General features: G+C 45.4%; 1 long non-coding RNA gene across 1 annotated transcript; it reads left to right on the forward strand.

The window, feature by feature from the left end:
- The first annotated feature begins 7,002 nt into the window (after window positions 1-7,002).
- Window positions 7,003-17,953, forward strand: LOC127486699 (uncharacterized). The gene is made up of 3 exons (XR_007913305.2): window positions 7,003-7,089; window positions 9,550-13,438; window positions 17,609-17,953. It is a non-coding gene; the product is annotated as an uncharacterized lncRNA (long non-coding RNA).
- The last annotated feature ends 5,506 nt before the right edge of the window (window positions 17,954-23,459 follow it).

Consider the following 23,459-nt stretch of genomic DNA (forward strand, 5'->3'; position numbering starts at 1 on the left):
CTTGCCTCGGTCTCTGGGGAGCAGTGAGCCTTGGACAAGTAACTGAGCTTCTTGGAGTTTCTGTGTGTAAAGAACTGAAAACCATGCCAGATAGACCGCAAGCACTCCATGCAGGCCTGGGGGATAAAGGGATAAAGTGAGAACAGATCGATGACTGGGTTCTCTCCCCTCTCTCATTCCAACCAAACTGACTCTGTGGTTCCTTCTCTCTTGGAAGAAGGTTGGTGAATGGTGATTTGGAGAAAGAGGGCACAAAGGAGGGATAAAGACATGGACAGGACCGGCCACATGTCTCTTTTCCTCCACCTCTGAGATTGATGCAGAACCCACCCACTCCCTCTGTGACCGTCCTCCAGCCCACAGTGTCTTCCATGGCACAGCTGGCCCTCGGTATCAGTGGGAGCGCTGCCAATACCAAAGCCTGGAGATGCTCCAGTCCCTCATACAGAATGGCTTAGTATCACACATAGCCTGGGCATGCGTCCCCATGCACTTAAATCTTACAGTTCCAAATACCGTGTAAATGCTGTGTGAGAGGTTGTTGTGCCATACTGTATAGGGAATAATGACAAGAAAAAAATCATACAGTTTCAGTACAGATGCAATTCTCTTTTCAAATATTTTCAATCTGTGGTTGTTTGAATCCAAGTATATGGAACCTGTGGGGTACAGAGGGTTAACCTCATAGCAAGGTCATAGTCCTGTGAAGGCAATGGATAGATGGATGGACGGATTGTGGATGGATGGTTGAATTGTGGATGGATGGATGGGTGGTTGAATGGGTGGATGGATAGGTGGGTGATGGATGGATGGTGGATGGATGGTTGGAGGGGTGGATGGATGGATGGATGAGTGGATGGATGATCTGGCTGTATCAGGTTTCAACTGCTTAGCAAGGCAATACTGCCAACACCAACTTTCCTGTCAGTTAGTAGAACATTCCACTTATCCCATAATGACCAGAGACAGAAGTAATGGCTACAGGACACTAAAATATGTTAAAGTAAGGGCTTCTATCAAATGCACATAATAGGTAGGACATATTTTCAGTTGTGTATCCCATCCATTTATGTTCCTAAAACTTAACAGCCCCATAAAATGAAATTCTGATATAGCATAAAGAAAACACTAAAACTGCGTAGAATTTACACAGAGTTCCCTGACCTGAGTTTTGTTGTCATGTCATGGCATAGGCCAGAAGGAACATTCTAGAAAAATAGATTGGCTGAGAGATGGAGACAGAGATTAGTCAGGCCCACCTACTACGTGCCAGGTGCTTAATTGGTGTCACCTCATTTAATATTCACCAGATTTATGTCCTACAGAGAGCTTTCAGGAAGCCATCTGTTCCCGTGATAAAAGTGTTTCTCAGGAATTATAATGACTTGGATTTAAAGCTGAACTTTGCCATTTCCCAGCTGCGAGATTTCAGAGAAGTTAACGCTCTGAATCTGGGAGGAGTAAGTGAGCTAACATATGTCAAACACCTGGTGCATAATAGGTGCCTAAGAAATGATGCTTTTCTTTGGTTAGTGGCTCTCAACTTTGGCTGAACACTGGAAACACTTGAGGTACTTTAAACAAAATACTCTTGCCTGCATCCTTCCTCCAGAGAGTTAGATTAAATTGATCTGGGGTGTGGCCTGGCCGTGGGCATGGGGATTTTTGAAAGCTCCCCTGGTGAAACTAAAGTGCAGCCAAGGTTGAAAACCACTTGTCTTAATTGAATCATCCACTAACATAGGGAGGTAGGGAGTGGTGCAGTAATGGTCGTGTTAATCACACTGGGCAGTGTTGTCAGGGCTGGGAATTCTGGGAACTGTTGGCTCCTTCTGCAGTTAGGGAAAGGGCTCAGAAAAGTGAGAGCTCCCCCAGTATCCTCCAGGGGAGCACCAATGTCTTCAGGTTAACAAACGTCCAGACTAGTGGTTTTCATCTAGGTAAAGTGTACCACTTTGGGCACCCTTTAGAATGAAGTAAATGAATAACAGAGCCAGTGAGTGTCAAGCTTCAAATTAAATGTATGTTTCAGGAACCGAGATAATGGCAAAGTCCTACTGTCTTTAAAAAAATTATTATTCCTGGCCAGCGCCGTGGCTCACTAGGCTAATCCTCCTCCTGCGGCACCGGTACCCCAGGTTCTAGTCCTGGTCAGGGCGCCGGATTCTGTCCCGGTTGCCCCTCTTCCAGTCCAGCTCTCTGCTGTGGCCCGGGAAGGCAGTGGAGGATGGCCCAAGTGCTTGGGCCCTGGCACCCGCATGGGAGACCAGGAGGAAGCACCTGGCTCCTGGCTTCGGATCGGCACAGCGAGCAGGCAATAGTGGCCATTTGGGGGGTGAACCAATGTAAGGAAGACCTTTCTCTCTGTCTCTCTCTCTCTCACTGTGTAACTCTGCCCGTCCAAAAAAAAAAAATTATTATTCCTTATTTATTTGAAAGGCAGAGCAACAGAGAGGGAGACACACACACACACATCCCTTCTGTCCTCTGGTTCACTCCCCAAATGCCCACAATGGCCAGGGATGGATCAGGCTGAAGCCAAGAGCCAGGAACTCTAACCAGGTCTCCCACATGGGTGGCAGGAGCTGAAATACTTGGGCCATCTTCTGCTGCTTTCCCAGGCGCTTAGCAGAGAGCTAGGTGGGAAGCAGAGCAGCCAGGACCCTGGCATGCAACTCCGGCATCTCAAGGATGGCTTAGCCCACTGCGTCATAACGCCCGCCCCTCCAGACCTGCTGTCTTATAGGAGAGCTGAGATGCTGGACCCAGAACTGGTGTGGCCTTGCTGTGTGTTGCTTAAAGAGGCTCCTTAAACTTTCTGAGCTTCCATTTTCCAACTGTTAGGGACATACTCACTTTTTTTTTTTCTTTTTTAATTTATTTGACAGATAGAGCTAGACAGTGAGAGAGAGAGAGAGGTCTTCCTTCCATTGGTTCACTCCCCAAATGGCCGCCACGGCCAGAACTACGCCGATCCAAAGCCAGGAACTAGGCGCTTCCCCCGGTCTCCCACGGGATGCAGGCACCCAAGCGCTTGGGCCATCCTCCACTGCCCTCCCAGGCCACAGCAGAGAGCTGGACTGGAAGAGGAGCAACCGAGACCAGAACCTGGTGCCCGTATGGGATGCTGGCACTACAGGCAGAGGATTAACCAAGTGAGCCGCGGGGCTGGCCCCAGGGACATACTCACTTTTAAATCTCGCTGTCTGAAGGCTTGATCTTTTTAGGAAAAAACAAGGGCAAGTCATCTGTTCCCACTGTTGTTTATACAGTAGTCCCCCATTATCCAGTTTTGCTTTCTGTAGTTCCAGTTACTTGCAGTCAAATGTGGTCCAAAAATGTTCAATAGAAAATTCCAGAAATAATTTATAAGTTTTAAATTGCATATCATTCTGTGTAGCATGATGAAATCTCACACAATCTTACTCTATCTCATCCTGGATATAAGTCATCCCTTTATCCATAAGTGTCTTCACACGGTATGTGCTACCCACCTATTTGTCACTTCTTCGTAGCTGTCTAGATTTGCAAATAGGCTGTCATGGTATCACAGTACCTGTGTTCAGATAACCCTTTTTGATAGAGAGAGTCTACATTCACTTACGTTTATTATACTATATTATTCTCTTATTGTTCCTACTTTATTTTTTTAAAGATTTATTTATTTATTTGAAAGTCAGAGTTACACAGAGAGAGGAGAGGCAGAAGGAGAGAGAGAGAGAGGTCTTCCATCCAATGGTTCACTCCCCAATTGGCCGCAATGGCTAGAACTGCACCGACCTGAAGCCAGGAGCCAGGAGCTTCTTCCAGGTCTCCCACATGGGTGCAGGGATCCAAGGACTTGGGCCATCTTCCACTGCTTTCCCAGGCCATAGCAGAGAGCTGGATCGGAAGTGAAGCAGCCGGGTCTTGAACTGGTGCCCATATGGTATGCTACACCATAGTGCTGGCCCTATGCCTACTTTATAAATTAAGCATTACCCTAAGTGAGTGTGCACAGGACTCAACATTTTATATATATATGTGTATATATACACATATATATATGTGTGTGTGTGTGTGTGTGTGTGTGTGTGTGTGGTTTGGTACTACCCATATTTTCAGGCATCCACCGGGGGTATTGGAAGCAGAGAAGAGGGGACTTTTTTACATAAAAGTTTAGGAAGTTCCATGGAGCATGTTAAATTGTTTGTTACTTGAATAAGTTCTAAATCCCCTCCAACATGTAAAAGTGTTTGACTCCAATTCAAATATGGTTTAAAGGTTACACTATGTGGTGGGCTCTACTAGGAGGCTGTTGAAGGGAGAAGGCGTTCTGAGAGGCCAGGGAGCTGAGCGGGAAATCATGGTGCTAAGCCCTGGATGGGCCGAAGTAGTTTATGGAGCTCAGCAGCCCAGTGTGGTATCTAGAAAAATCTCTGCACGAAAAATCATCAGCCAAACAATTGCTACCCCAGCTCAGTTCTCTCTGCTGGAAATAGTGCCGTTAAAACGACTTCCAAAGTGTGGGAGAGAAACTTGACGTGTCGTGATGGTGTTCACAGTGGCAGCGTTGTGCAGCCTGGCCACGTAGGCTGGGAGGCGGTACCTGCACCCAGAAATCCACTTCTTCCAGCCACTTCTTGTGTGATCGGATCCCAGGCAAGTTGTTTTACCTCTCAGTGCCTGTAAAAATCAGAGAGCAGTGGTAACCTCACAGGGCTGGTATGAGGAATAGCTAATAAAATGTGATAGTGACACACCCAATTTAAATGCAAACGGCTGTAAAACAACAAAAAGCATATTTAAACATTTCCACTGCTGGGAGGTGGGGTGGGAAGGAGACAATAGGGCTTTGAGAGGAGAGCATTTCTTTTGCTCTGTAGTGTACACTTCAGTTAATCAATGAATGTTTATTATTCTGTGTAGCCACACTGTGCTAGGCTCTGGGAAATACAGAACCGTCTTGGTTCTCATGAAATTGGTAGTCAGTCATTCCAGGAACGCTATGTAAAGCCTATTGGAAAATATTCTAAATTACAGTTCCCCCTCTCTCTTCCTCTAATATTTGCCGAACTGTCTGCATGAGATAGTGCTGGGAGCTTCAGGAGACACCAAGTCTGATTAAACACATCATTACCCTTGAAGGGTTTGAAACCTCATCTTAAACAGGAGACATATGGGAAAAGGCAGATAGTCCAGGGCAGTGCCTAATGCCAAGAAAATATTTGCCTTTTTCTTTGAATTGTGTTTCTTTCCCATTTGAGGAGCTCCCATTGGTTCTTCTGTCTTGTCCCAAATGGCATGATTTCCTGTTTTTCCCCTTTTTTCTTTAAAATTTGAATAATAACATACACTATAATATATATAATATTTCAGAAAGTTCATGGAAAAAATAGGATGAAAAACCAAGTTTGTTTCTGGTTGAAAAACATTTTTGAAATTAATGCATTTTTTAAAATATGCGTTATAAAAAAGTTCCATGAACTTTTTTGCAACCATACTATATATATAAATGTGTATATATATGTATGTATGTAACACACACACATACAGAGTCATGCAGCACATAACAATGTTTACATCAATGGCAGATACCATATATGATAGTGATCCCATAACATGACATTGCCTAGAGACATCATAGCCATCTTAGTTTGTGGAAGTACACTCTGAAGTGGTCATACTATGGTGAAATCACCTAATAGCATATTTTTCAGAATATATATATATATATATATATATGTAATTTTCTTCATTCATTCATTGACAGGCATTCCAAATTCTGTCCATATCATGACTATTGTGAATAATGGTGCAAAGAACACAGGAGTGTAGATACGTCTTTGACATAATGATTTCATTTATTTGCATGTATACCCAGAAGTCAGATGGCTGAGTCATGTCGTATTTCTGTTTTTAATTTTTTGGAACCTCCATTCTGCTTTTCTTCAATGTCTATACTAATGAACATTTCCACCAAAATTGTGCAAGGGCTCCCTTTACTCCATATCCTTGCCAGCTTATCTTTGGCCTTTTTGATCTTAGCCATTCTAACAGGTTTCTGAGGTGGTATCTCATTGTGGTGTGTACTCTCTGTGTCTGGCTTTTTGTAACTGTCATGTGCTTCTGACAGTTCACATACCTTCTTTTATTTTTTCTTTAAAGATTTTTATTTATTTGAAAGTCAGAGTTACACATAGAGGAGAGACAGAGAGAGGGGGAGAGGGAGAGAGAGAGAGAAAGGTCTTTCATCTGCTGGTTCACTCTCCAATTGGTTGCAATGGCTGGAGCTGTGCCAATCTGAAACCGGGAGCCAGGAGCTTCCTCTGGGTCTTCCCACACGGGTGCAGGAGCCCAGGAACTTGGGCCATCGTGTACTGCTTTCCCAGGCCATAACAGAGAGCTGGATTGGAAGAGGAGCAGCCAGGACTCGAAATGGCACCCGTATGGGATGCCAGCACTGCAGGCGGTAGTTTTACCCACTATGCCACAGTGCCGGCCCCCATATATCTTCTTATGAAATGGCCAATGCTTTTACCCAATTTTAAATGTACTGTTTTGTATTTTTGACTATTTGGGGAAAAAATCTTTCCTCATTGAATTACATTGGTGCCTTTGTGAAAAATCAACTGAGTATATATGTGGGGATAATTTGTGGACTCTATTACTGTTCTACTGATTTTGTCAACCCTTACCTCAGTATCACACTGTCTTGATTATTGTAGGCTAAAAGCAATTTTTATATTCATCTTCTATTGCCACAAGCTATGCTTTGAATATATTTATCCTCCAAAATTCTATGTACTAGAGGCTTGTCCCCAGTGTTGTGGAGTGAAGTGGTGAAATTTTTTAAGAGTTGGGCAGTAGAGGGTGATTCAGTTTGTGAGAGGAATTAATACTTTCCTTTAAGGAGTGCATTTTTAGCCTCCTGGAAAGTCCCACAAGAGCAGGCTGTTATAAGCAAGCCTTGTGCCTTCTCTGAATCCCTCTACATCCATCAGTCATCTCTGCCACATGCTTTTGTAGATGCCGTCTCTCCCTGTGATGCCATCTCCATGAGGCCCCACCAGAGCCGAGCTGGGGCCGTGTCCTTGAATCTTCAGGACTGTGAGTTAAATATCTTTTCTTTATAAAGTACCTAACCTCAGGTATTTTGTTATAGCAACACAAAATGGACCAAGATACTACTTAACAACTTTTCCCAAAATCTACCAGTGCAAAACAATAAATGCTGGTCATTTCATACTGCTTCTGAGAGTTGGGAATTTGAGAACAGTTAAAGCTAGATGGTCTGTCTTCGGGTCTCTTGGGAGGTTGCAGTCAAGCTACAGGCCAGGACTGCAGTCACCTGAAGATGGGACTGGAACGGGAGGGTCTGATCCCAAACTCTCTAATGTAACTGTTGGCAGAAGGCTCGGTTCCTTCCTGGCTCCCTGTCAGTGGCTGCATTTCCTCCTCCTGTGGGCCTCTCCATAGAACTGTTCATGACAGAGGACCTGGCTTTCTTCAAATCAAATGACCCAAAGAAGGAGAGTCAGAGAGAGGGAGGGCCGGGGGCTGGGGACAGGGAGTAGTGTGAGTAAAAGAGATGGAGGGAGAGAGGCAGTTCAAGATGCCTTGGGTAACTGACTCTTGGGATCAACCTACTACCACTTCCGTCATGTTCTGTGGGCCACACACACCACCCCTGACACAGTGCAGGAAGAGATTCCACAAGGAGTGAACATCAGGAAGTAGGGAACAGAGGGAGCCATCTTGTGGGCTGGCTACCAGTTTTGAAGTCACATAGTATAAGTTATCTAACTCAATTTTTCTTTTTCTAGATAGTTTTGGTTGCTCTAGATCCTTTGCAATTTCTTATAAATTTTAAAATCAGCTTCTAAAAAAAAAATTGCCCTACCCAGGTTTTCACTGGGATGGCATTGAATTTCTAATCAATTTGGAAGAAATTGATATCATCAGTTTTGTTCCATAGATGAAAAGGCTATCTCTTTTTACACCTTCTTTCGTTTCTTTCAGTCGTGTTAGTTTACAGTGTAGTCGCACTACATGTATTTCCTTACTCTAAGTGTTTTATGTTTTCTGATACTATTTTAATGATAGTTTGAAAAAATTTTTCAAATATTTATTGCTAATATATAGAAATAAAGTAGGTTTTTTTAAACTGGCTTTATATCCTACAACTTTGTCAAAGTTACTTACTAGTTGTAGAAGTCACTTTATGGAGAGTTCTTAGGACTTTTGATGTAAACAATAAAATAATTTAAAATCAGTTTTCTTACTTTCCAAATATTATTCCCATTATTTATTATTATTATTTCAATATTTATTCTTTCACTTCTGTTTCTTAACTTTTCATTGGCAAACATTTTCTGTTAAGAGCTCAGTAGGAAATATTTTAGGTTTTGCAGGCCACATGGTTTCTGTAATAACTACTCAACCATGCTGTCGTCCAAAAGCAGCCATGGACATCATGTGAATGAATGAATGTGACTGTTACTAATAAAATTTTATCTCCCTGGGTGGGTGGCCAAGCTGGATTTGGCCCCTTTAAAAGTTGCATGTCATAAAGATTAAGGAAAAATTTAGGGATTATTCCAAATTGAAGGATAGTAAAGATACCTGACAACTAACTGTAATTCATTTTTCTGGATTAGATTATTTGCTATAAAAGACATTACTGGGACAATTGATGACACTTGAATGGGTCTGAAGATTAGATGGTAGTTATGTATTGCTATTAATTTTCTGGTTTTTATGGCTGTGCAATGATTAGGTAGGAATGCATCACTATATAGAAAACTCACCCTCAGATACTGGAAGTGACAGAACATCACATTGGCAGCTTACTCTCAAACCATTTGGGAAGAAGTTTCTTTATGTTATTCTTACAAAACAAAAATGTGGGGCTGGCATTGTGACTCAGTAGATTAATCCTCCACCTGCGGCGCCAGCATGCCATATGGGCACCAGTTCTAGTCCCAGCTGCTCCTCTTCTGATCCAGCTCTCTGCTGTGGCCCGGGAAGGCAGTGGAGGATGGCCCAGGTCCGTGGGCTCCTGCACCCACGTGAGAGACCCGGAAGAAGCTCCTGGCTCCTGGCTTCGGATCGGTGCAGCTCCAGCCGTTGCGGCCTTTTGGGGAGTGAACCAACTGAAGGAAGATCTTTCTCTCTGTCTCTACTTCTCACTGTCTGTAGCTCTACCTCTCAAATAAATAAATAAATAAAATCTTTTAAAAAAACCAAAAATGTAATATTGGGCCATAGTGTAAGGAGTGATTAAAAATCCGTAGCATATGAGAAGGGTGAAGCCAGAAATGGTGAGGATACCTAAGCACCCTAAGGTGAGGTTCGAGTTCTGGATGGAGCTGGGCTTTACCCATACAGTCCACTATATGTTTATATGCATTTCACTTTACAACTACTCAGTAGAGTAAGATCAGTGTCCTTGCTATGTGTTGTTAGATATCCTTCACCTTCCAGATGAACCATATGTACTTCATATGTACAAGATTTAATACATAATGTTCTGAATTGATAAAAATTGTTTTAATTTTTTTTTGACAGGCAGAGTGGACAGTGAGAGAGAGAGAGACAATGGCTGCTGAGGCTGGTGCACTGCGCTGATCCGAAGCCAGGAGCCAGGTACTTCTCCTGGTCTCCCATGCGGGTACAGGGCCCAAGGATTTGGGCCATCCTCCACTGTCTTCCCGGGCCACAGCAGAGAGCTGGACTGGAAGAGGAGCAACCGGGACAGAATTCGGCGCCCCGACTGGGATAGAACCTGGTATGCCAGCGCCGCAGGTGGAAGATTAGCCTATTGAGCCACGGCGCCTATCCCCACCATCACTGAGAAATTAAGAATTGTAACCTATTTTCACAGCTGAGAAACTGGAAGTTGTTAATAGCAGAGAAGTTTCTGTGGTTTAGATCTAAATTCGAGGCTCTTTCCATGAACCCAAGCAGTCCTAGTTTTGACCCCCAAAATCTTGTTGCCTTGGATAAATTATCTATTTGTAGAATCTCCTGGAATCACAGTGGACCTTAAAAATCATGTAGCCTAACTTCCGATCAGAGAACTTAGGACCTGCATACATTCATAACCTAACATGAGATGCACACTTTACGAAGGCTGTTTCCTCCTGTGATAACAGTCTGCTGTAACAACGCAAGACAGCACAAGGAAAAGACCTCCAAAACTCTCACGTTCCAAACTTAAGTAACATGTCTCATTTAGCTCTCTCCTTTTGCTGAACTTTCCTTGAATTTTTTAAAATTTACTCACCTGATAGAGAATGAGGCAGATAGGCACACACACACATGCACACACACACACACACACACACAGAGCTTCTCCCTGTGGGAGCAGGAAGGGAGGGCACGCTGGGAGCTGGAACTCAATGCAGGCATTGAACTCCAGTATGAGATGTGGGCATCCTCACTGGCATCTTAGCTGCTGGTTGGATGACTGCCCCATCCGTTACTTTTTAATAGCTTTTCATGGATTTCTCCTAATCCCTATTCTTGTTCCTTAGGATCCCCTTATTAAATCATTTTAATTTTTTCTCATTGTGGTAAAATATACCATAAAATTTGCCACTTTAACTGTTTTTAAATGTACAGCTGAGTGTTGAGAACCATCACTGCCATCTGTCTCAAACCTCTCTCTCTTCCCAGACTGAACCTCTACATATTAAACACTAATTCCCCATTCCCCCACCAACAAGGCTCCGGAAAACACCATCCTATGTTGTTTCTGTGACATATACTACTCTCTCCGCACCTAAAATAATTGCAATCAAACCCTAGTTGTCCTTGGGTGATCAGCTCATTTCACTTAGTGCAATGGCGTCAAGGTTCATAGTGTATGTCAGAATTTTTTTTCCTTCTTGAGGCTGAATAATATCCAATTGTTATATATATCACACATTTTGTTTCTCCATACGCTCACTGGTGGACGTTTGGTTACTTCTACATTTTGGCTGTTGAGAACAATACTAAGAACATGGGTATGCAAATATGTGTTGGAGTCCCTGCTTCCGTTGCTTTTGGATATATAGGCCGAAGTGAAATTGCTGGATTATATGGTAATTCTATATTTAATTTTTTGAAGCATTATCTTACTGTTTTCCTTAGCACGTACACCATTTCACATTCCCACTAGCAATGAAATGGGCTCCAATTTCTTCACATTCTTGCTCTTGTTATTTTCTGGATTTTAAAAATAATGTCCATCCCATGACATCTCATTCTAATTTCTTTTAAATATTTATTTATTTTATTTGAAAGAATTACAGAGAGAGAGGGAGGGAGATATTCCATCTGTTGGTTCACTCCTCAAATGGCCAAAATAGCCAGGGTTGGGCCAGGCTGAAACCAGGAGCCAGGAGCTTCATCTGAATCTTCCACGTGGGTGCAGGGGCCCAAGCACTTGAGCCATCCTCTGCTGCTTTCCCAAGTGCATTAGCAGGGAGCTGGATCAGAAGTGGAGCAGCCAGGACTTGAATCAGTGCCCATATGGGATGCCGGCACTGCAGACAGAGGCTGAACCCACTTTACCACAGTGTCAGTCCCTCATTCTAATTTTTAAATGCCCACTACTATGAGTTGAAGTGTGTTGCCCCCCAAAACCATATGTCGAAGGTACACTGACATCCTGATCTCCAGGACTCAGAATGTGTCTGGAATAGGATTGCTTCAGATGTAATGAGTTAGGATAAGGTCACACTGGTAGAAGGGCCCCTAATCCAATATGACAGTCTTTATAAGAAGACGACTTCTGGAAACAGCTGCCACCTGGAGATTGCCACCTGCCAATACAGGTAGAGGTTAGAGTTATTCTGCGGCAAGACGAGGCTTGCCAAATATTGCCAGCAAGCCTCCAGACACTAGGAAAGACAACAAAGGACTCGCCTATAAGTTTCCAAGGGAACCTGGCCCCACCAGCACCTGGGTTTTTCACTTCTAGCCTGCAGAAGCATGCGACACCAATCCGTAGCATTTTGTCATGGCAACCCCAGAAACTGATCCACCCAACTTGCCTTTGAAGTCCAGCCATCGAGTCCTCCTCAGGCCCTCTAATAGCTTTCCTCTTGGTTCTCAGAAAGTCTGGTCCTGGGATGGCTCTGCTCTTGCCTTCTTCCCATTGTGTACTCAACACATTCATTCAATAAATATGCTTTGAGGTTCCACTATGTGCTGAGCACTGTTTTAGGAGCTAGCAATGTGATAACATCATTTAAAAAAATTTATTTATTTATTTGAAAGTCAGTTACATACAAAGAGAAGGACAGGCAGAGAGAGAGAGGGAGAGACACGGAGACATCTTCCATCCGCTGGCTCACATCCCAAATGGCCACTGCAGCCAGAGCTGCACCGATCCGAAGCCAGGAGCCAGGAGCTTCTTCAGGGTCTCCCACGTGGGTGCAGGGGCCCAAGGACTTGGGCCATCTTCTACTGCCTTCTCAGGCCATAGCAGAGAGCTGGATCGGAAGAGGAGCAGCTGGGACCTGAAACAGCACCCATATGGGATGCTGGCACTGCTGGGGAGGCCTCGCTCGCCACGCCAGCCCCTGTGATAACATCTTAAAAGCCTTTTTTCTCTCGTAGCAATCGTGCACAGTTTTGATTTCTTACAATATCCCCTAAATTGTTAATAAATTTCATGAGAATGTTTCATATTTCTACCCTCTTTTTGAAACTCTCAAAGCCAAAAGTCTTTCTCTGGTTTCAGCTTAGGTTTAGAACTTTCTCACATCAAATGGCACTTTTAATTTCACAGCCACAGTTCGTCAGATGGAAACGACAGCATGTCAGAATTCTGGAAATAGGATCTATTATAACACATCTTTTCTGCAAACTTGATGTGCTACAATTTTGTGCATGCTTTGAATAGTATTTATGTGAACTGGGGTGTGAGTGTTTTGTAAAATAGACATTATTAATTTTTATTTCCCTCTTCATCTCTCTTGCTAACTGCTAATTCAGCATCAGCTGGCTTCTTAATTCAGATTAAGCCAATAGGACAGAAAACTCACTGGCTTATTTTCTGTCCCCATGGGGAAGCAACAGGGAGAGAATGACCTTGGCAGGGGAGGGGTGAGAGGGTGCCCAGGCTGAGGTGTGCAGGGTTTGCCTGGGATTAGATCTGAGTGGTCTGTCCATCTTGATGTTTCTCTGTGCAGTTCAAGTTCCTTCTGAAATCTCAGAGGGGAATGTCAGCAGAGAGATGAGAGACCCAATCTGATAACGGGCCTGTCTAAGGAAACATCTGCAAGTGAGACTATCAAGAACGTTCTAGAACACTGCAGAACTCCACCTCAGACACCAGGCCCAATCACCTGTAAACAAACAAATGCACCTGGGATAAAGTTCAACCAAAGCTCTCAGCTATCAAAGTGTGAGTGAGTCAATGGTTTCACAGTGACTGCTTCTAATAGCTCAAGACAATTCAAAGGTGAGCATTCTGTCAACTACGCCCAACTCCTAATGGTGTCTTTTTAGAATAAAGATGGAGAGAAGAAGAAGAGGGAAGAAGGAAGGAAAGGAAGGTGGGAAGAAGGAAAGGAGGAGGAGAGATGTTCAATTTCCATATGTGAATATACACAGTGTGTGTAAAGCAAGTACGATCTGTCCATGAAACCTACAGTGCTTGTGTCACCTCCACAGCCGTTGCTGACAAACCAAAGCATTACTGAGGCCGTGTGTGCCGGGACATGTCTAGACAGCAGCAGAATAAAGACGGGGTCAGCACTGCAACATGTTTCAGTCACTTCCCCAGGCAGAGTTAATCACCCAGCCGCAGTGCTGCAGGTGCTCATGGCGAGGCACAGAGGCGAGGGACTAGAAGGTTCAAGCTCAAGACCCGACTTGGCAGAGCCATTGCCGTCAGAGGACCCCTAAATGGGAAAGCGGAGCAAGAGAGGTCGAGGGTGTGCTCCTTAGAACAAGCCATTCAGCAACCCAGGGCACCCTTGCTGCCCTCCAGGAAAGCGGTCAGAGTATCTGTAGAGTGTCACAGGTGCCTGACACAAAGCAGGAGCTTCACCTGCCATGGTGTCCCCACCCCCCACCCCCCCACCCCACCCCCCACCCCCGTCACCTCCACAGAGGGGAGTATTGCTCATCCTTCCCTGCTGGGGCCGACACCCTTCCTCTGCCTCCTCCAAGCAGATCTGGGAGTGGCCAACAGGGAACAGATCCTGCTGCTGGGTGTTGGGGCCAGGCAGAGAGAGAGAGAGGACACCGTGTGACCTTGGGTGAAAGACTCAACCCTGTGCCGGCTTGGTTTCAGCAGCCACGTGCAGATGCTAATGACCTCTACCTTATGTCTGTGCAAGACTTAAATGAAGAAACACGTTTTAAATGCTTGGCACATAACACATGCTTCACAAAGACTGGTTATCATTATGGACTTGGCACAGAGCAAAGGCTCAATAATGAGAGTCATTATTCTTATTTATCCATTAAGAAATGAATTACCAGGATAAAATCATCTCCATCAGTATTGAGCTCTGGTCTCATTTTTTAAACCCCTGTGCCAACCAGTAAGCACATAATTTGTATCAGTTGGCAGGTGTGCCCAGGGAATAACCCATCAGAGCTATCACTCTGACCTGGTATGGGAGTCCCCTGACCCAGGTAGGAGGTGGGGGGAAAGGGTGACTAGAAGCAGGGAGACTTTTTGCTTACAGCAGGGACACAAAATAACAGCCTATGGAAACTACCAGGCTTCCTTTATCATTCATTCATTCATTTGGTAATTATGCATTGAGCTGTTACAAGCGTTGATTGACATTCAGAATGGCACCCCAAGAAAGAAATTTTTGATCCAGTAGGAGAATCAGAGCAAGAAGGAGATCCAGTCAACCTGTAATTATTCACAGATACCTGCTTTGGTGGGAAAGGAGGCCTATCCTGGGAGAACCGCAGAAGTAGGAAAATGTGGTTCAGGGCCAGTGAGGAGCTCTCTGAGGAAGGTCCTTTGAACCGGAAGGAGAGAGCTGACCAGGGACAAGGGCCCACCTCCTGCTCCCTGCCCTTTAGCCCACTCGGCATTGTGCTTGGTGCTGGGGCAGCCTGAAGGAAGCTGTGATTGCTTCCCTGGGGAGTGCTGGGAAGAGACATGTGAGCCATGTTACACCGGCGGGGATGGGGGGGGGGGGCAGGCGAGGGGCTGCTCATTGGGATGTCCTCACAGGGACAGATGTGAATTTTCACTGTTACTCTGATTCCCTGGAAATCAGACTTCAGAGTGTGGAAGGACAGATTCAGCTGTGGCACTGGGCAGAATCACAGAAGAGGTCATAGGCTGGGGAGTAGGAAGGGGCGGGCACGCTGGTACCTGTGTCCTCCCAAAGACAGGAGACGGGCCACCACCTCCGGAGCCCCGGGAGATGCTCTCCTGCCATCCGCTAGCTGCCTTGACCTCGGGTGGTGAGGCAGTCGGAACACAGTCCAGCACTCTGGGCAGGGGACAAGGTGAGGGGGTGGTTACATTTGCTCTCCTTAGGCAACCAGCAATTCTGGGATACAGCTAGTCCTTAAACCAATATTTACGGGGCAGGTGCACTAGGCTAGGCATCAGCCAGATGAAAAGACTTGCCACCAAAGGGAACCTCGCCATGTTCCTTTCGAATGTTACAAACACGTATCTGGAAGGAAGCCAACGGTAAGGTGTATGACACGTGTTCTTCATCCTATGGGATCAATCTTACAGGTGTCGGTCTGTCCACAAATATTTACTGCAGCTCCTGCCACATGCTGGGTGTCTTGGGTGCACTGGTCTATCTGAACAAGACACACACAGTTGCTGTTCTCTTGAAACGTAGTGTCAAAGCCAGGGTTTCTCCAAATACCCCTCCCTGAACACCGCATCACCCGGCATGGTTGCCAAGCCAATTCTCAGCACCACAACAAATCCACTTTAGAATCTCCTGAGAGGCCGGCGCCGCGGCTCACTAGGCTAATCCTCCCTCCGCCTTGCGGCGCCAGCACACCGGGTTCTAGTCCCGGTCGGGGCACCGGATTCTGTCCCAGTTGCCCCTCTTCCAGTCCAGCTAGGATGGCCCAAGTGCTTGGGCCCTGCACCCCATGGGAGACCAGGAGAAGCACCTGGATCCTGCCATCGGATCAGCGCGGTGCGCCCGCCGCAGCGCGCTGGCTGCGGCAGCCGTTGGAGGGTGAACCAACGGCAAAGGAAGACCTTTCTCTCTGTCTCTCTCTCTCTCACTGTCCACTCTGCCTGTCAAAAAAAAAAAAAAATCTCCTGAGAAGAGACCCAGGAATCTTTTATTTTATTTTATTTTATTTTATTTTCTACAGGCAGAGTGGACAGTGAGAGAGAGAGAGAGAAAGGTCTTCCTTTTGCCGTTGGTTCACCCTCCAATGGCCGCCAAGGCCGGCGCGCTGCGGCCGGCGCACCGCGCTGATCCGATGGCAGGAGCCAGGTACTTCTCCTGGTCTCCCATGGGGTGCAGGGCTCAAGCACTTGGGCCATCCTCCACTGCACTCCTGGGCCACAGCAGAGAGCTGGCCTGGAAGAAGGGCAACCGGGACAGAATCCGGTGCCCCCACCGGGACTAGAACCCGGTGTGCCGGCGCCGCAAGGCGGAGGATTAGCCTAGTAAGCTGCGGCGCTGGCCTGGAATCTTCATTTTAAATGACCTTCCCCCGCCCCCAACCCCGTCCATTCTTTTGTCCCATCCAATCTGAGAACCAGCAGTATAGGGCTCTTTAACAGATTAACTCTTAACCATGTGTGTGCAGATATGCATGTTTTCTGCTTTGTTTACAAATGCATAGATCCATAGATTCAGTAGATCCTGATTCTGTTGAAGCTTTAAGGAGAAGATTGAGTTTATAGTGACTACCATGTCGCTCCCTTGAGGAGGACGTAATGCTCACAGCTATCAAAAGGGAGACTGAGCCACTGGAAGCCCTCTGTACAACTGAGTAAACAGGAGCTGATGGATGCTAAAAGACTCGCCTACGGACACACACCTGCGGCAAGAAGGCAGCTACCCAACTCCAGTCCCAGGCTGTTATTTCCACAGAACTCTCCAGGAGGACACGCTGGGGCGTGCAGAAAAGACCACTGGAGCTCTCCACGGAGACTTCGGTCCCCGTGTGCATCTCTTCTCAACCCTAAGAACGGACATTTTTACTTCCGCTGTTACACGACACACAGGCCCTCTTTCCGGGACTCCGGAATGAGTTCCAAGGGGGTAATTGGCCAGGAAAGCACAGATTGCCGGCCAGCCAGGGCTCCTGCCCAGCTGTCTTCTGGGCGCCTCTGACCCTACAAAGTGTGCTGGTTCCTTTGAAGCCAAACTGACTTTTTAGAAACTGACTTCCTGATCTGAGGAATAATTACTTTCAGATGTGAGCATGGAAAAAATGTAGGTAGTGACGACAGTGGACAAATGTAGGTTGAAAAACAAAATTTCCTCACTGCCAAAAGAATTCTTTCAGGAGCCTCTCATATTTTCCATGCATTTCCACAGCAAAAGAGCTTGAGGCAAGGCAAGTTTATCCAGACAGAACAACGCTTAAAATTTGCTAAAATACAACATGGATTCCAAATTTTTGCATCTGTAATAATTCAGAGTTTTGTGGTCATTCCCAGGTCTCCTAGGATGTGCATTCTACTCTTGTAAGCTAACGTGTGAGAGCCAGCATTGTTGCATAGAAGGTTAAGCCTCAGCCTTCAGTGCCAGCGTCCCATATAGGAGCCAATTCGAGTCCCGGCTGCTCCACTTCTGATACAGCTTCCTTCTAATGCACCTGGGAAAGCAGTGGAAGATGGCCCAGGTCCTTGGCCTCTGCACTCACATGGGAGATCCAGAAGAAGCTCCTGGCTCCTGGCTTCCGTCTGGCCTAGCCACAGCTGTTGCGGCCATTTAGGGAGTGAACCAGTGGTTGGAAGATTCTCTCTCTCTCTGACCCACCTCTCCCCTTCTCTTTCTGTTTCTCTGCCTTTCAAATAGATAAATAAATTAAAAAAAAAAAAAGTGTGTGTGTGTTCAATAAATATTAAATACTTAATGATCTAAAATATTCAATATTTAGCAATTGTGCTTATTTAGTAATATAGGTATTTATGTTTACCTGAGTGATTCAAAATTCTTAGGCAATCCAAGGTGAATCATTCTCTTTGTTAGATCTGATTGCCTCAACTGACTTCCTATACTGATCAGATGAAGCCAAGCACTGTCAGTTCTCCCTTGTGTGGCGTGATGTCCCGGCAGAGTGAGAAATCGCCATGCCTACATATTCTCCAGCAGCACATTAACTGTCATCTGGAAGCTGCTCACTGCTTCACTCATTTACTCTTGCTAGGTTTGGTTCTCTTGGCTGTGTCCCGCCCACCCTGTTGGGTACCTGTAGTTCAGTTTACGGGTAATAAGGCGTATTTTTCTAGAACTCTTCCCTATAATGGAGAATTCAAACTGAGACCCACTCCTCTTCTAAAATACTTGACTAAGGTCACACATCTGGGGCAAAAAGGCAGCACCTACCTCTCCAGTAGGACATATCAGGGAACGGCGCACTGGGGCTGAACTTCTATTGGTGATTTGCTAAGGCATCACTTAGATACATACGTCTGCTGCAGTTCTCATGCCACTGCTTACTTTGCAAAGAAAACACACACACACACACACACACACACACACACATTCTGTTCAAGATACTTCACTTGAGTTTGTGGTTAATTGTGATAGGTTTCAATACTCAAGATTCGGTAACAGACCTTTTTAGTAAACCTAAGTACTGCAAATAGCAATACCTAAATGGTGAGCTTGGAAACAAGGAGTGGGACTGCCCCTCCCAGAAAACAGTGACTAGTGGGGTCTAAAGGCAATGCTATCCAATAGAATTTTTGATTGATAATGGAAATGATCTATGTTTATGTGCCAGTGCAGTAGACCTAGCTACATGTAAGCTATTGAATGTTTGGAATGTGGCTAATGTCACTGAGGAATTGTATGTTTAATTTCATTTTCACGTAAAGAGACAAATGTGCTAGTGGTAATCTAGGGGAGAGCCCAGAATGGACTTCCTGCTCATTGGCTCCAGCCTGATGGTTGTCATGCACAGTACAGGCTCAGAGATTTTTCTAGAAAAAAATGGAAATCTCTGTTTTTACAGGAAATTTTTCATTTTAAAAATACCAGGCCAATCAAAGCAAACATGACTGTGGCTCATACACATCTAGTTTGTCACTCTAGATCCTTTCTCCTGCCTCTGTCTCCTTCTGCATCCTGTTCCTTCCCAACCAGAAGAATATTTCCACCATTTACCTTCTTCATCCAGGTGCAACTTGGGCCTTCCCCCAGCCCATGAAGTTAGAGCAACCACCACTTCCTATTGGCTAGGCTCTGACTTCTGTCTTTAGATTTCTTCTTTGACTTCAACTCAGAAATCTACCCCCAGTAACAAGAAGAGTGGGGTCATTTGCTCCTGTCAGAATTGACCCATCTTTACTCAGTCCTACTGTCCAAATATCCTGAATAAACCCCCCTAACATTTTAGAATCATAAGAATGCTGCTTTTTTTGCCTTGTACCCTGAGTTCTCAGAGGGTAAAAGGAATGCCTGTGGTTGGAGCAGTGTTTTTCTAAAAAGAAAAAAAAATGTTTTGCAACATGATACACAGTAGAAAATAGAGTTAGCATCTCAGCTGAGTGTATTCATTGTGCCTACACATACCTTTAGAAAGACTTCTCAACACTCTTCCTATCCTTTTCCTGTGTCATGCATGCTAATGTTTTCTCTTCACACACATATTTTTATTTTTTCTATTTCTTACAGCACCCATCTCACAGTCATAGATGAGTGCCAGTCCATGATTTGAAAATGTTGCTGTAGAGCCCAGCCCACATTCAATAACTAATGTGCATTGATCTTGGCCATTCTCTCCAACAGCACTCAACCTCTTCCTGCCTTGCCAACACACCCACCCTGTTAGGAGGAGTAGGTCAGTGTCCAGCATGATGGCAATGCTTTGCTAATACTCTGGGTGTCTTTGTGGTCTCCACTTAAACAACCTCATTAGACTCAGATTGTTCTTCATGGGAAGTGATTTACATTTTAAAAAAGAAAAGGTCAAAAGACTATTTTCCTTGCACAATATATTACTTCCTGTAATTCATCAAAATTCTTTTCATGGCTAAAGGTCACTTTTTATTTATGTATGGCATCTGTGTGTGTTTTGTTGAGCAGGGTGTGGCTCTCACAACATAAATCAGACCTTGAAAAGTCATGGAAAAACTCGGGCAAACTCTGAGAGAGAGGCCAGAAGAAGAATGATGTGGTGGCAAAGAGGCACCAGGGTCACTGGACTCCCAGAATGACAGATTCAGCCTTAAAAAGGGAAAGATGCAAAATAAAATACCTGAGCAGGTATATAGGACTTGGCATTGTTTATTTAGTTGAAAGTCATAATTACATAGAGAGAATTCTTCCATCTGCTGGTTCACTCCCCAGGCTGGGCCAGACCGAAGCCAGGAGCCAGGAGCTTCATCTGGGTCTCCCTTGTGAGAATGGGGACCAAGCCCTTTGGGCCATCTTCCACTGCTTTTCCATGCACATCAGCAGGGAGCTGGATTGGAAGTGGAGCATCCGGAACTCGAACTGGTGCCTATATGGATGCAGGCCCTGCAAGCTGCAGCTTAATCCACTATGCCACAGCACCGGCCCCCTACAAGGCTTTTTTAATACAGTACTTTGAAAAAGAAAGCACTTGAGTCCTGATATGAAATATGAAACATGATGTTAGCCCTGGGAACACTGAAGTGACCCATCTGGGGAGTCTTACAGCACAAAATCCATGCCCTGCTTTTTCACTCTTATGTAGTAGCTAATAGTTTGACTACAAGACGTGATTGTCTAAATTTGAATCCTGGACCTCATGCCTACCAGGTGTGTGACTGTACAAAAGTTGTTTCCCTCTCTTTGCCACTCTTTGTTCATTTATAAAATGTGCAGAATCACAATAATACCCTTCTAAGGTTGTTTCTGGTATTGAATTAGTTAATACTTGGAAATGACTTAGTACTCAAGCCTTGTATATAGTAAACTGGATATAAGTACTTGTTAAATAAATTGTTTGAGTAAAGATTAAAACATGTCAACACTTCTGACTCCCAACTTCCAGGCAGGGGAAATGCAAGTAAACTTAAAAACTAAGATTGAAGAAGTCACAATAACTCACCATCTTGTTTGCTCATCTAGGCAGAGATTTGATACCCTGGATGACAATGTTTAAATGCCATCCCCGATGAAAAATAACAAGCCACTTAACAAGAAAAAAATAAGGAATAATAGCTTAGTCTCGGAAGTGGGGTGGAAGAGCGAACTGTGTGAAAAACATAAGACAGAGCTGTGGGTGACACCTCCAGGCCAGACCTGGCTTGGAGACCACCCAGTGCAGCCCAGCAGGGAAGAACTGAGTCAGCTGAAAACCCGTGCCCCTGGGAATAGGGATGTGCCAGCACAATCTGGGGAAGAACAATTAAAAGCCGCATGTGCAAAATTTGTTTTTAAAAAGTTCTTTGGAGGCCGGCGCCGCGGCTCACTAGGCTAATCCTCCGCCTAGCGGCGCCGGCACACCGGGTTCTAGTCCCGGTCGGGGCGCCGGATTCTGTCCCGGTTGCCCCTCTTCCAGGCCAGCCCTCTGCTGTGGCCAGGGAGTGCAGTGGAGGATGGCCCAGGTGCTTGGGCCCTGCACCCCATGGGAGACCAGGATAAGCACCTGGATCCTGGCTCCTGCCATCGGATCAGCGCGGTGCGCCGGCCGCAGCGCGCCGGCCGCGGCGGCCATTGGAGGGTAAACCAACGGCAAAGGAAGACCTTTCTCTCTGTCTCTCTCTCTCACTGTCCACTCTGCCTGTCAAAAAAAAAAAAAAAAAAAAAAAAAAAAAAAAAAAAAAAAGTTCTTTGGATAAAGCCTGCAGAGAAGAATGATTATATGGACAAAAGTCCGTTGAAGGGAAAAATTGAAAACAAGCCCATCTAAGTGTAGTCCCAGTTAATCACTCAGAGAGCTAAGAAATGCACCTCATTGTGAGATGTACCCTTTTTAAAAAGTTAAAATAGAGGAGCCAGCATTGTGGCATAGCAGGTTAAACATCCACCTGTGATGCTGGCATCCCATATGGGCACCGGTTCCAGACTTGCTGTTCTACTTCTGATCCAGCTCCCTGTTAATGCTTCTGGGAAAGCAATGGAAGAAGGCCCAAGTGATTAGGCACCTGCACCCACGTGGGAGACCAAGATGAAGATCGTAGCTCCTGGCTTCAGCCTGGCACAGCCACGGCCATTGCGGCCATTTGGGGAAGGGGCCAGTGGGGGTGGAAGATCTGTCTCTCTCTGTCTTTCCTCCTCTCTCTGTAACTCCCCCCCCCAAAAAAAAAAAGTTAAAATGGATGTGAAAGAGAGAATCTGGACTTACTGGAAAACACTATGACATATTTTGTTATTACTTTCATAGAAATTTGAATATGGAAGCATTATTGGGGCCTACATAAATATATGTGTGTGTGCACAAATATTGTCATATTTAAAATAGTCAACATAATACGTGTATGTGTGTATATATGTATGTTCTGATAACTTTCTGCTTTGTCTTTTTTAAGTTCATTGAGTAACATTAAGAGGTAAAAAGGTCAACTGGAGCCAAATGGCTTTAAGTATTAAACTTGACAAAAAATCATGCCCTAGAAGACATAGAAGTATGTACAAATTTGGGCATAGCGTGGGGTCTCTGGAGATAACAGAGTTACAGAATCAGCTCGAGACTCGGCTGGGGCCCCTGAGTCTGGGCTGTGAACATCAGCAGGTCCCAGGCAGTCACTTTGATGTCAATAGCAGCTTTGTGTACAGAGAACGGAAAAAGGAGCCCCTCATTTCCCAGGCTGCACCTGCCATTGTCCCACCGGTGGGACTGCCACTGACCGTGGCAGCGGTGCAGGCTTGGATTGATGGCCACAGATGGCCTCTGGCCTGCAAAGCTCAGCTCTGGACTCAGCAGCCATGGTGGAGGGACAGAAATTCACTTTTAGGCTCACTGTTGGTTTTGCTTTTTGTTTCTCGTCTTCCCTCTGTTGCCTCCTGGGTCGAGTTGGGTGCTGCCTTCCAGCATCGCTGCTGTGACTATCTCTTTTCATGTTGACAATATTTCTTGCTCCCCCATGCCTTTCTTGGCGTCTTCAGATGGGTTTTTGTCCTTGTGTCTTTTCACTTCCTCTCTCCTCCCGGTCAGTATTAGTCCATTGCTATAACAAATTATAGCTGAATCTGGGTCATTTGTAATGAAGAGCAGTTCATTTAGTTTGTGGTTGGGAGGCTGAAAGTTCAAACATCACAGCACTGGCTCCAACAAGGGCTCCTGTGGTTGCACCACATCACGGAGGCTGGTGTCGTGGTAGGAGGACGTGGGAGTGGAGGGCTCACACGGCCAGACAGGGAGCCTGGGAG

This window comes from Oryctolagus cuniculus, chromosome 2 (assembly GCF_964237555.1).
Source record: "Oryctolagus cuniculus chromosome 2, mOryCun1.1, whole genome shotgun sequence".
Lineage (NCBI taxonomy): Eukaryota > Metazoa > Chordata > Mammalia > Lagomorpha > Leporidae > Oryctolagus > Oryctolagus cuniculus.